A 12,732-nucleotide genomic window follows, 5' to 3' on the forward strand; every position below is an offset into this window, starting at 1 on the left:
AGCTGAACCACCTCCGCTCCCTGTTTTGATCATGTATGGTCTGGCAATACTACCTTTTCTTACCCATTTGTGAGTAATTATGGCTGGACATTCACACCTACTTGCAGCCGAACACCACGTCTCCCGCTTTTGATGATGTATTGTCCGGCATTCTAGTCTCTTCTAACACATTTTTCAGCAATTATGGTCGGACATTCACACCTACTCACAGCCGAACACTTCCGCTCCCGCATTTGATGGTGTATAGCCGGGCATTCTCACCCTTTCTCATCAGCTTTTTGCAAATTATGATCTGACATTCACACCTACTTGCAGTCGAACAGCTCTGCTCCCGCTTTTGATTATGTTTGGTTGGATATTCGAACCTTTTCTTAACTGCTTTTTACAAACTTTGGTCGGACGTTCACACCTTCTTGCAGCCGAACACATCCACTTCCACTTTTGATGGTATATATTCGGGCATTCGAACCTTTTCTTACCCGCTTTTTACAAACCGTGGTCGGACTTTCACACCTTCTTGTAGCCGAACAACTCCGCTCCCGCTATTGATTGTGTACAGTCGGGTATTTTAACCTTTTCTTACCCGCTTTTTACCAACTATGGTCGGACATTTACACCTTCTTACAGCGGAACACCTCCGCTCCCTCTTTTGATGGTCTATGTTCGGGCATTCAAACCTTTTCTTACCCGCTTTTTACAAACTATGGTCAGACATTCAAACCTTCTTGTAGCCGAACACATCCACTCCTGCTTTTGATGATGTATGGTTGGGCATTCTCACCTTTTTTTATCCATTTTTCAGTAATTATGGGTGGACATTCACACATTCTTGCAGCTGAACACCTCCGCTGCCGCTTTTGATGGTGTATAGTCTGGCTTTCGAGCCTTTTGTTCCCCTGTTTTTACAAATTATGGTTTGACAATCAGACCTTCTTGCAGCCGAAAACATCCGCTCCCTCTTTTGATCAAACATTGTCAGGCATTCGCACCTTGTCTTACCCGCTTTTTACAAACTTTAGTCGGACATTCAGACCTTCTTGTAGCTGAACCACCTCCGCTCCCTGTTTTGATCATGTATGGTCTGACAATACTACCTTTTCTTACCCGTTTGTGAGTAATTATGGCTGGACATTCACACCTTCTTGCAGCCGAACACCACCTCTCCCGCTTTTGATGATGTATGGTCCGTTATTCTGACGTTTTCTAACACATTTTTCAGCAATTACGGTCGGACATTCACACCTACTCACAGACGAACACTTCCGCTCCGGCATTTGATGGTGTATAGTCGGGCATTCTCACCCCTTCTCATCAGCTTTTTGCAAATTATGATCTGACATTCACACCTGCTTTTGATAATGTATGGTTGGGCATTCGCACCTTTTCTTACCCATTTTTCAGTAATTATGGGTGGACATTCACACCTTCTTGCAGCTGAACACCTCCTCTCCCGCTTATGATCATGTGCGGTTTGACATTCGAAAATTTTTTTTCATGTTTTCTAGCAATTATTGATGGACATTCAGACCTTCTTGCAGCTGAACACCTCCGCTCCCGCTTTTGATGGTGTATAGTCGGGCTTTCGAGCCTTTTCCTCCCCGGTTTTTACAAATTATGGTTGGATATTAACACCTTCTTGCAGCCGAAAACCTCGGCTCCCTCTTTTGATCATTAATTGTCGGGCATTCGCATCTTTTCTTACCCGCTTTTTACAAACCATAGTCGGACTTTCATACCTTTTAGTAGCCGAACAACTCCGCTCCCGCTATTGATTGTGTACAGTCGGGTATTTTAACCTTTTCTTACCCGCTTTTTACCAACTATGGTCGGACATTCACACCTTCTTACAGCGGAACACCTCCGCTCCCTCTTTTGATAGTGTATGTTCGGGCATTCGAACCTATTCTTACCCCCTTTTTACAAACTATGCTCGGAGCTCCGCTCCGGTATTTGATGGTGTATAGTCAGGCATTCTCAACCTTTCTCATCAGCTTTTTGCAAATTCAAATTCACACCTACTTGCAGTCGAACAGCTCTGCTCCCGCTTTTGATTATGTTTGGTTGGATATTCGAACCTTTTCTTTACTGCTTTTTAAAAACTTTGGTCGGACGTTCACACCTTCTTGCAGCCGAACACCTCCGCTTCCGCTTTTGATGGTATATATTCGGGCATTCGAACCTTTTCTTACCCGTTTTTTACAAACCATGGTCGGACTGTCACACATTCTTGTAGCCAAACACATCCGCTCCCGCTATTGATTGTGTACAGTCGGGTATTTTAACCTTTTCTTACCCGTTTTATACCAACTATGGTCTGACATTCACACCTTCTTACAGCGGAACTCCTCCGCTCCCTCTTTTGATGGTGTATGTTTGGGCATTCGAACCTTTTCTTACCCGCTTTTTACAAACTATGGTTGGACATTCAAACCTTCTTGTAGCCGAACACATCCACTCCTGCTTTTGATGATGTATGGTTGGGCATTCAAACCTACTTGTTGCCCGCTTTTCATTAATTTTGGGTGGACATTCACACCTTGTCACAGCCAAACACCTCCGCTCCCTGTTTTGATCATGTATGGTTGGACATTCGCACCTTTTCTCACCCGCTTTTTGCAAACTATGGTCGGCTGTTCACAGCTTCCTCTCCACCATACTTGTATGGTGGGATATTCACACCCACTTGCATCCGAAGACCTTTTGTTGATATTTAGTCGGTCATTCGCAGCTTACCCGCTTTTGGCAAACTAAGGCCTTCTTGCAGCCAAACACCTCTGATCTCGCTTTTGATGATGTAAGGTTGGGCATTCAGACCTTGCTTCACCTGCTTTTCACCAAATATAGTCAGACATTCACACCTTCTTGCAGCCGAACACTTCCGCTCCACCTTTTAGTGTTCTATCACACCTTTTTTTTCACCGCATTTTATAGATTATGGTTGGAAATTCTCAACCACTCTCATCCGAACACCTCTCCTCCCGCTTTTGTTAATATATTTGAACTTAAGTCGGACATTCACACCTTCTTGCAGCTGAACCACCTCCGCTCCCGCTTATGATCATGTGCGGTTTGATATTCGAAAATTTTCTTTCATGTTTTAAAGCAATTATTGATGGACATTCAAATCTTCTTGTAGCCGAACACATCCACTCCTGCTTTTGATGATGTATGGTTTGGCATTCGCACTCTTTTTTTACCCATTTTTCAGGAATTATGGGTGGACATTCAGACCTTCTTGCAGCCGAAAACCTCCGCTCCCTCTTTTGATCATACATTGTCGGGCATTCGCACCTTGTCTTACCCGCTTTTTATAAACTTTAGTCGGACATTCACACCTTCTTGCAGCTGAACGACCTCCGCTCCCTGTTTTGATCATGTATGGTCTGGCAATACTACCTTTTCTTACCCGTTTGTGAGTAATTAATCCCAAAATATTGAGCATAAAATAAGTCTTTATGCTGATGATGTGTTACTTTTCCTTCAGAACTCACAGACGTCTCTCACTCACACGATCACACTCATAAATAAATTCTCAGCACTTTCTGACTACTCTATCAACTGGTCTAAGACCACAGTTCTGCCCATTAACTTTAGGGTCCATAATATAACTGCGATCACTTTACAGTCAGGAAATATTAGATATTTAGGCATAAACATTTCCTCCAGGCTCTCAGAGCTAACAAAGCTAAATTATGTGCAATTATTAAAGACAGTAGAGGACGATCTCTCTCGTTGGAAGTCCTTACCTATATCACTTATGGGGAGAGTTACATCCATTAAAATGATGATACTACCAAAAGTTAACTATTTGTTTTCAATGATCCCCATAAAACCATCTGCTACTTGGTTTAAGTCACTAGATTCATGAATCTCCAAATTTCTGTGGAAAAACAAACCACCACGTATTAGTTTAAAAACCCTACAGAAGACCAAGGACAGTGGTGTATTAGATTTACCTCATTTTCAGCACTATTCCTTAGCCAATAGGTTACAATATATATCAAAATGGTTTAAACCTTGTTGTTGTCACAGTTCCCAGAGACGTTGTAATCGTTGAGGATTCTATATTCACCCCCTCATTAGAGGCACGTGTTGAAGATTGATGACACTGAATCTTCTTCTCTGTTCATTGCTGGCATCATTCCCAGCATCGTAAGTGTTCGTGGCATTGTTAGCCTCTTCTTCTGGATCTTGATATCGAGAATCCTTTTGTATTTCTGGTTTGTCAGTCCTCTCTCTTCGTTCACCGGAGTCTTCGTCTTTTTGTCCTTGAGTTTGCTGATTTTTTCTTCTTTTGATGCCTTGACACAATGTGACAGGTGATACCACGTGGGAGATCCTTTAACTTGGACTGCTGTCCCTGTGCTGCGAAATGGCTGTGCTGCTCAAATGGTCTCTCCTTCATCATGGTTACATGCTGCCATTCCGACATCTCGCCATTCCGACATGGGTCTCCAATTGTCGGAATGGCGACACTTAATTTTTTATCAAACGTCCCGCCATTCCGACACTTTTTTCCTCCTATGGTCGGAATGGCGGTATGTTTTTTTTTTAATTTAACATACCGCCATTCCGACAGTTCCTTTTAATAGCCTATTTTTTACCCAAAACATTTTGCACTAATGATATGCCGGCGCAAATACGCCCTAAAGTTTGGCGCACAAGCTCTGCACATCCAGAGGCCACAGCCTCGCAAACAAACTTTAATAATCTATTATCAAAATCCCCTGAATTTCAAATATAAAAATACAGATATTAATGTAACTCTGGCGAGACTGAAACTGATTAAGCAGAAATACAGTGTCAGTGAGCTGTCACAGCAGCCAGCTGGAGCGTAGCTCTCCACAGAGCCAATGCGTCTTTTGCACGCTGTCATCATATGCAAAAGTAATAATTGCAATAACAGATATCACGGCTACTGCACAGGACACAGTTGCGAGCACTCTGCCTTGCCTTGCCAATAGGAGAAGAGAGAAATGACAGCATAGAACGTATAAAACACAACAAAATGCAGTAAAATCGTTTATTCATGTTATTCACGTGATTTATGAGTACTCACTCCAATTTTGGGAAGCGCGGATGGGCTTTGCGCATTTGCTTTCTTTTAGTTAACTTTCGTTTCTTTTGGATTCTTGTGCGTGTTATGGAGCCGTTTTGGTCCATGTTTGTAAGTCTTTTTTTCCTGGATTAAATTTTCGGAAGTTGAAACAAGTAGCATTGGAGTGTGTGATTGAAAACCACCGCGGACTGCTTCTCCTCCTCCAGTTGCCGAGACTTTGTGTTTTTGATAACGCTTGTCTATAAACATGTGTTAAACATATAAATTGCATGAACAGAAAGAAGGGACTCACCTGTTGAGTAACACACATTTCCTTATACGGAAAGCCTTGTCGGAATGGTGGGACATTTGAACGTCGGAATAGCGGGATGTCGGAATGGTGGGATGTCGGAATGGTGGGACGTTTGCATGTCGGAATGGTGGTATGTCGGAATGGTGGGATGTCGGAATGGTGGGATGTCGGAATAGCGGGATGTCAGAATGGCGGGATTTCGGAATGGTTGTTGCCACCCCCTTCATCATATACACAGTTATTTATACATCACCTTCCACCATGAAGCGTCCCTTTTTGTTTCTCTCTTTGTTCTTAAAATGCTGTTATGCATGTCTAAACCAATCCATTAAATTAGATCATTTTTGCAGTAAAGCGATCTACAATGTGCTTGGTCGCAAAGCTGCTCATCTGTGGTAAACAGCTCTTCAGAAAGGCATTCTTCAATTGATTTCACTAATTTTATGTAATAATTTTGTGATTTCCTACAAAACTACACTTCTTCTCCCATCTGTCTGAGTATTTAATATTGTCTGGGTCCCGTTAAAACATGTATTTTTCCCATCTAATTCCTTGTTTGCTTTAAAACAAGTATTGCCCATTTTCTATCCCTTCAGTAGCCAATCAGTTTGTATGGAGTACACTGGAGCAACTTGACTGATCAGTAAAACACTGCTTTTGTTGTCACCGCAAGGCTTCCCCCGTCGGTTGTTTCACTGAGACACTACTGAGTAACTATAACTCAACACAGTTTATACACATAACATTCATATACATACTAACAAACAAACAAACAATTATTTATCGCAATTTTCTCATCTCTGTTTGAACGTACACCCAGGTAAATATTCCTGTAGTCTTCTCATACCGACTATGGACCCATTCATTGTTTAACTTCACTGTTTTGCAAATCCTAATTGAATATTACAGATTGACATTGAACTTTACTGGATAAGCAGGTCTTCATTGCATTCAGCAGCCTATATGTGAGCATCTATGTGTAAGCTGTTCTTCTTTGCATTTATCAGCAGCAAGCAATTCTTCATTGCACATGCATATGAAAATAGTAAAACAATTCCAATGCGTTAGCGAAACCTTCTATATCAGGAGTGTCCATCATGATGCTGGGAATAGAACCTCTTTCCCAGAATAGTTCAACCTTCATTACTCAACTGATCATAACTCCGCAATGAGCACATTTCAAAGTATCATTCCTCTACATGTATTCAAAAATCTATGTGTAAATATTTAATATTTCTTATATTTGTTGATGTCATTCTGTGTGCATGTGGCCTAAACCCAATCTCTGTGTGGCAATTTTAATTTAAACAAGTTGGACTCTGCCTCTGATCATTTAAAAAAGGTGTGTACCAATATCAACCTTTCTCAGGTAATTGCTGATCCTACAAAACCAAAGAGATCCTTCAAGGTTGTCCCTGATTTGCTCAATCTTAACAAATCAAACGTAGAAAATCCGCAGTATCTGAACTTGGTGTTAGTTATCACCGCTCAATAGCCTGTATCAGAATTGCAAAAATGAAAAAATTAGGTCCACGCTTGGTATTCAGATCCTGAAACATCTCCATGAGCAGGCTTTTTTTTAACTGATCTGTTGAATAGTTATATGACACTGTTAAAATCCCAGATGAAGATCTAGCACTTGACCATTTTTGTAAATCTTCTAATTCCATAGTTGATAAACACGCCCCTTTTAAAAAGTATAGAACTTAGAACAGGTCTAGTCCCTGGCTTTCGGCAGAACTGTCTTCTTTACTTTTTTTTTTTTTCCCTTCAGAAGAATTGTAGTCTGAATACCTTTGATGCCAAACAGATTTGCTTTGCCAAGGGAAGTTTTATAAATGTAAAGCTCCCCTTGATGCCCATTTATTTATTTCTGTTTACAATATATGACATGAACTGAACTGAACCAGACCGGGGGACAAGGAAAGAAGAAGAGGAAAGAAGACTTGGACTGCTGTCCCTGTGCTGCAGTTCAGAGTACCCACCCTTTTTGGAGTCTCTGGGGGAGGCACTGGAGAATGCTCCTACCGGAGACTCCCTCGTTCTGCTGGGGGACTTCAATGCTCACGTGCGCAATGACAGTGAGACCTGGAGGGGTGTGATTGGGAGGAACGGCCCCCCCGATCTGAACCAGAGTGGTGTTATGTTGTTGGACTTCTGTGCTGGTCATGGACTGTCCATAACGAACACCATGTTCAGACATAAGGGTGTCCATATGTGCACTTGGCACCAGGACACCCTTGGCCGCAGTTCGATGATCGACTTTGTGGTTGTATCATCGGACTTGCGGCCGTATGTCCTGGACACTCGGGTGAAGAGAGGGGCGGAGCTGTCAACTGATCAACGCCTGGTGGTGAGTTGGCTCCGCTGGTGGGGGAGGATGCCGATCAGACCTGGCAGGCCCAAACGTATTGTGAGTGTCTGCTGGGAGCGTTTGTCAGAATCCCCCGTCAGAAGGAGCTTTAACTCCCACCTCCGGCAGAGCTTCAACCATATCCCGGGGGAGGTGGGGGACATTGAGTCCGAATGGGCCATGTTCCGTGACTCCATTGCCGAGGCAGCTGATCGGAGTTGTGGCCGTAAGGTGGTCGGTGCCTGTCGTGGCGGCAACCCTCGAACCTGCTGGTGGACACCAGTGGTGAGGGAAGCCGTCAAGCTGAAGAAAGAGTCCTATCAGGCCTTTTTGGCCAGTGGGACCCTGGAAGCAGCTGATAGGTACCGACAGGCCAGACGGGCCGCGGCGTTGGCGGTTGCAGAGGCAAAAACTCGGGCCTGGGAGGAGTTCGGTGAGACCATGGAGAACGATTCACGGACGGCCTCGAAGAGATTCTGATCCACCATCCGGCGTCTCAGGGGGGGGGAGCGGCTCACAGTCAACACTGTTTACAGTGGGGACGGGGCTTTGCTGACCTCAACTAGGGATGTTGTGAGTCGGTGGGGGGAGTACTTCGAGGAACTCCTCAATCCTACCAACACGTGCTCGGAAGAGGCAGAGTCGGAGAGCTCGGAGACGGGGCCTCCCATTTCTGGGGCTGAGGTTGCCGAGGTGGTCAAAAAGCTCCTCGGTGGCAAGGCCCCGGGGGTGGATGAGGTCCGTCCTGAGTTTCTCAAGGCTCTGGATGTTGTAGGGCTGTCTTGGCTGACACGCCTCTGCAGCATCGCGTGGACATCAGGGACAGTGCCTCTGGAGTGGCAGATTGGGGTGGTGGTCCCCCTCTTTAAAAAGGGGGACCGGAGGGTGTGTTCCAACTATAGTATAACACTCCTCAGCCTCCCTGGTAAGGTCTATTCGGGGGTATTGGAGAGGAGGATCCGTCGGATAATCGAGCCTCGGATTCAGGAGATGCAGTGTGGCTTTCGTCCTGGCCGTGGAACAGTGGACCAGCTCTATACCCTCGGCAGGATCCTGGAGGGTGCATGGGAGTTCGCCCAACCAGTCTACATGTGTTTTGTAGACTTGGAGAAAGCGTTCGACCGTGTCCCTCGTGGAGTCCTGTGGGGGGTGCCGTCCTGACTGTTGTTTGTGCCTATGCGCCAAACAGCCCTTGATAGGGGCCGTTCGGTCTCTGTATGACCGGTGCCAGAGTTTGGTCCGCATTGCCGGCAGTAAGTCGGATACGTTTCCGGTGAGAGTTGGACTCCGTCAGGGCTGCCCTTTGTCACCGATTCTGTTCCTAACTTTTATGGACAGAATTTCTAGGCGCAGCCAGGGCGTTGAGGGTGTCCGATTTGGCGACGTCAGAATCGGGTCTCTGCTTTTTGCAGATGATGTGGTTCTGTTAGCGTCGTCAGGCCGTGACCTTCAGCTCTCACTGGAGCGATTCGCAGCCGAGTGTGAAGCGGCTGGGATGAGAATCAGCACCTCCAAATCCGAGACTATGGTTCTCAGCCGGAAAAGGGTGGAATGCTCTCTCCGGGTCGGGAATGAGATCCTTCCCCAAGAGGAGGAGTTCAAGTATCTCGGGGTCTTGTTCACGAGTGAGGGACGAATGGAGCGGGAGATTGACGGGCGGATCGGTGCGGCGTCTGCAGTGTTGCGGGCTCTGCACCGACCCGTCGTTGTGAAGAGGGAGCTGAGCCAGAAGGCGAAGCTCTCTACTTACTGGTCAATCTACGTTCCCATCCTCACCTATGGTCACGAGTTGTGGGTAGTGACCGAAAGAACAAGATCGCGAATACAAGCGGCCGAAATGGGTTTCCTCCGCAGGGTGTCTGGGCTCTCCCTTAGAGATAGGGTGAGAAGCTCAGTCATCTGGGAGGGGCTCGGAGTAGAACCGCTGCTCCTCCGCATTGAGAGGAGTCAGATGAGGTGGCTCGGGCATCTGGTTAGGATGCCCCCTGGGCGCCTCTCTGGGGAGGTGTTCCGGGCATGTCCCACTGGGAGGAGACCCCGGGGAAGACCCAGGACACGCTGGAGAGACTATGTCTCTCGGCTGGCCTGGGAACGCCTCGGGGTCCCCCCGGAAGAGCTGGAGGAAGTGGCCGGGGACAGAGACGTCTGGGTTTCTCTACTCAAGCTGCAGCCCCCGCGACCCGACCCCCGGATAAGCGGCAGATGATGGATGGATGGATGGATGGTTTAGACATGCATAACAGCATTTTAAGAACAAAGAGAGAAACAAAAAGGGACAACGCTTCATGGTGGAAGGTGATGTATAAATAACTGTGTATATGACGAAGGGGGTGGCAACACCCATTCCGAAATCCCGCCATTCTGACATCCCGCTATTCCGACATCCCACCATTCCGACATACCACCATTCCGACATACCACCATTCCGACATGCAAACGTCCCACCATTCCGACATCCCACCATTCCGACATCCCGTTATTCCGACGTTCAAATGTCCCACCATTCCGACAAGGCTTTCCGTATAAGGAAATGTGTGTTACTCAACAGGTGAGTCCCTTCTTTCTGTTCATGCAATTTATATGTTTAACACATGTTTATAGACAAGCGTTATTAAAAACACAAAGTCTCGGCAACTGGAGGAGGAGAAGCAGTCCGCGGTGGTTTTCAATCACACACTCCAATGCAACTTGTTTCAACTTCCGAAAATTTAATCCAGGAAAAAAAGGCTTACAAACATGGACCAAAACGGCTCCATAACACGCACAAGAATCCAAAAGAAACGAAAGTTAACTAAAAGAAAGCAAATAAAAAGTATGAAGTGGTCAAAATTGGTTTTACGCATGCCTATGTGCGTCTGGCACATGCGTCTTCGGGCTCTCCCACGTTGGTTTGTGGATGAAAGCTATATGTTCAGCTGTAATGTCATGTAAAAACAATCTCTACATGACATTTACTCCCAGGTGTGACCAGTTAGGTCCTTAAGATATCAACAGGCTGTATAAAGCCTTGCGCAACGGCTGTGTGTTTGTGACAAATGCGCAAAGCCCATCCGCGCTTCCCAAAATTGGAGCGAGTACTCATAAATCACGTGAATAACATGAATAAACGTTTTTACTGCATTTTGTTGTGTTTTATACGTTCTATGCTGTCATTTCTCTCTTCTCCTATTGGCAAGGCAAGGCAGAGTGCTCGCAACTGTGTCCTGTGCAGTAGCCGTGATATCTGTTATTGCAATTATTACTTTTGCATATGATGACAGCGTGCAAAAGACGCATGGGCTCTGTGGAGAGCGCCGCTCCAGCTGGCTGCTGTGACAGCTCACTGACACTGTATTTCTGCTTAATCAGTTTCAGTCTCGCCAGAGTTACATTAATATCTGTATTTTTATATTTGAAATTCAGGGGATTTTGATAATAGATTATTAAAGTTTGTTTGCCGGCATATCATTAGTGCAAAATGTTTTGGGTAAAAAATAGGCTATTAAAAGGAACTGTCGGAATGGCGGTATGTTAAAAAAAAAAAAAACATACCGCCATTCCGACCATAGGAGGAAAAAAGTTTCGGAATGGCGGGACATTTGATAAAAAATTAAGTGTGGCCATTCCGACATGGGTCTCCAATTGTCGGAATGGCGACACTTAATTTTTGGTTTTATGGGGATCATTGAGAAATTGAGTTCTGAAGGAAAAGTAATACATCATCAGCATAAAGACTTATTTTATGCTCAATATTTTGGGATTAATTACTCACAAACGGTTAAGAAAAGGTAGTATTGCCAGACCATACATGATCAAAACAGGGAGCGGAGGTTGTTCAGCTGCAAGAAGGTGTGAATGTCCGACTAAAGTTTATAAAAAGCGGGTAAGACAAGGTGCGAATGCCCGACAATGTATGATCAAAAGAGGGAGCGGAGGTTTTCGGCTGCAAGAAGGTCTGTATGTCCACCCATAATTCCTGAAAAATGGGTAAAAAAAGAGTGCGAATGCCAAACCATACATCATCAAAAGCAGGAGTGGATGTGTTCGGCTACAAGAAGATTTGAATGTCCATCAATAATTGCTTTAAAACATGAAAGAAGATTTTCGAATATCAAACAGCACATGATCATAAGCGGGAGAGGAGTTGTTCAGCTACAAGAAGGTGTGAATGTCCACCCATAATTACTGAAAAATGGGTAAGAAAAGGTGAGAATGCCCAACCATACATCATCATAAGCAGGAGTGGATGTGTTCGGCTACAAGAAGGTTTAAATGTCCGACCATAGTTTGTAAAAAGCGGGTAAGAAAAGGTGAAAATACCCGACTGTACACAATCAAAAGAGGGAGCGGAGTTGTTCAGCAACAAAGAGTGAAAGTCTGACCATGGTTTGTAAAAAGTGGGTAAGAATGCCGGTCCATACATCATCAAAAGCGGGAGAGGTGGTGTTCGGCTGCAAGTAGGTGTGAATGTCCAGCCATAATTACTCACAAACGGGTAAGAAAAGGTACTATTGCCAGACCATATATGATCAAAACAGGGAGCGGAGGTGGTTCAGCTGCAAGAAGGTGTTAATGTCCGACTAAGGTTTGTAAAAAGCGGGTAAGAAAAGGTGCGAATGCCCGACAATGTATGATCAAAAGAGGGAGCGGAGGTTTTCGGCTGAAAGAAGGTCTGAATGTCCAACCATAATTTGTAAAAACCGGGGAAGAAAAGGCTCGAAAGCCCGACTATACACCATCAAAAGCTGGAGCGGAGGTGTTCAGCTGCAAGGTCTGAATATCCATCAATAATTTCTAGAAAACATGAAAGAGAATTTTCGAATATCAAACCGCACATGATAATAAGCGGGAGAGGACGTGTTCAGCTGCAAGAAGGTGTGAATGTCCACCCATAATTACTGAAAAATGGGTAAGAAAAGGTGCGAATTCCCAACCATACATCATCAAATGCACGAGTGGATGTGTTCGGCTACAAGAAGGTTTGAATGTCCGACCATAGTTTGTAAAAAGCGGGTAAGAAAAGGTTCGAATGCCCAAACATACACCATC

The sequence above is a fragment of the Leuresthes tenuis genome, unplaced genomic scaffold (genome assembly GCF_036924035.1).
Source record: "Leuresthes tenuis unplaced genomic scaffold, fLeuTen1.0.hap1 SCAF_20, whole genome shotgun sequence".
Lineage (NCBI taxonomy): Eukaryota > Metazoa > Chordata > Actinopteri > Atheriniformes > Atherinopsidae > Leuresthes > Leuresthes tenuis.